This window comes from Mastomys coucha, unplaced genomic scaffold, assembly GCF_008632895.1.
Source record: "Mastomys coucha isolate ucsf_1 unplaced genomic scaffold, UCSF_Mcou_1 pScaffold17, whole genome shotgun sequence".
NCBI lineage: Eukaryota > Metazoa > Chordata > Mammalia > Rodentia > Muridae > Mastomys > Mastomys coucha.
The window spans coordinates 15,563,179-15,565,431 of record NW_022196899.1 but is presented as its reverse complement, the minus strand read 5'-3'; positions in this window follow the sequence as shown (position 1 = coordinate 15,565,431).

Below are 2,253 nucleotides of genomic sequence, written 5' to 3'. Positions count from 1 at the left end.
TTTTTTTTTGTCTGCCCTGGTTTATGATAATCATGGACACCAAAAGCACCCTTACCCTTTTGTAGGTCCCACAGCATGGGAATTGGATGCCACTGCTCCACAGGTCTATAATGCTATTTATGGGCATTATAATTCCCTCCTCCTTAACACCTAGCTAAAGCTAGGCTGTTGGGACCTACTCATTCTTCAGGAGCAAGCTGCCTTGTTAAATACTTCCTCTGAAGTCCTCGGGGATCTGAATCTCTGACTATGGTACAATATGCATCTAACCCTGCACTTAGCCCTGCAAGACATACAATCCACTCCGCTGGGAATCTTCGTCTGCTGGCTTTACCTCTCAATCTGGATCTTTTTGAACTTTTGAGGAAACATTGGCTGGGCATTCTTCAAGGACTTTCCCAAGCAAAATAGCAGACTTACCTCAGGAATAAGTTATATACCACTGTCAGCAATGGGAATGACCCCAGGAAGAATTTAAGTGAGTTTATATTAATCCCGTGTTATACATGTACATTGATACTGTATAGGCATAACAGAAAATCAATATATACTTATGTATATAGTCTCACTGGACTTAAATTGAAAGAAAATATATACTTTTTTGATAAATTAAGAAGCAATGTTACTATTTGAATACCAAAGTTTATGGGGAAGAGTGTTTCAATATCTTAACCTTATTCTCGATAGTGTGTCATCCAACTGATGCTTCAGGCTAAGATACTAAGTTCCCTCACAGTTTCTGAAGTAGTTGGTATTATTTTTGTTTTTGGCAAAGTTCTAGGTCAAGGAGAAACTGTCTCAAACTTACTGGAAGCTACTTGAGCAGGTTGTCCTCTGACCTCTACATATATGCCATATATATATACATATACATATATATGTATGTGTGTGTGTGTGTGTGTGCATGCGTGTGCATGAGATGTGTCTGTATGTGAGCATGCATGTGCATAAGATGTGTGTGCATGTGTGTGTGTGTGTGTGTGTGAGAGAGAGAAAGAGAGAGAGAGAAGAGAGAGAGAGAGAGATCTCTTCCAGAGCTTCAATTACTTTGTTTAGTTTCTCTGCAGCTAGAGTATGTATGATTTGAGGCTGTAAATTATGTTCATTGGTTGAATTCTTTGTGTGTATGTGTGTGTGTGTATGCCTATAGATATTACCTAAATACCAGCTAGATACCAGAAATGAAATACAATTGAATCCTATCCTTGTAGCTTACATTCAATATTAACATAGAATTGGTTGATATGAGACCATCTCCTCACTTACAGATGAACACTCTGAGGCATCCTTTTTCATGCAGTTTATAGTTCACTACTAATCAGGTCATACGCACACCAGAAATTTACCTGACTCCAGGTTCATTTTCTCCCTTACCGAATAAGTTTAAGTTGTCCAGCTTATGGAGTCCTGGGAATTGTTCCTGAGTTTGTTCCGAAGAAATAGCTTACTAAGTTTAGGGTGGAACAGCAGCATCAGGGCATAGTTAATCAAAATATTCTACTTCTTAGATCAGGAAATCTTTCCCATCACTTTCCAAGAAAGAAGGGAAAAATCTGAAGGAAAGACATGACATGAAAAGGAAGGAGGAGGAGGTGGGGGTGAGGCACAGGATGGTTTAAGATTTTCAACTCCTGAAGCACCCATATCCCCAAGTGCTTGGTATTAGGTGGGGCAAGTTCTCTATTGCCAGTTTGGGAGTATTTGAGTATTTTGTTTTGTTTTGTTTTGCTTTTAAGTCACAAGACTAACTACTAGGAAGAGCCATGGGAAGGACCAGCATAAGTAAACAGCTTTAGCTTTAAGCACTGTTCTTAATGGCTTTGTAGTCTCTCACCTCTGAGAGGGTCTAGTGTGATAAATGTGCATGAGAATAGTGAAGCGCTGAGTGCATCATGTGGGTTGAGGCGAGCAAAGGAGAGAGAGTCACTTATATCCATATAGGTGTAGGAACCAGGTAGGAAAAGCTAGTTCATCATAGAAAAGACGGCCTGTCTGCATAGGGCCGAGAGTCTGCTGTAATCTCAGAGCTGTGTTACAGAAAGATCGGACAAAATGGACAGAGACCAAAATGGCTAACCAAGCTAACAAGTATGTCTGTACCAGTAGCTTGAAAACTCACCTGTGACTTCTCTGTATCTGCTGTGTGGACACAGTGACAAAACCCATAAAGACTTAAAAAGGGGGAGGGGAGATGTAAATTTTTCTTGGAGGATCCTGACTCATTCCTGAAATTCCTGACTTTTTCTCTCCCTT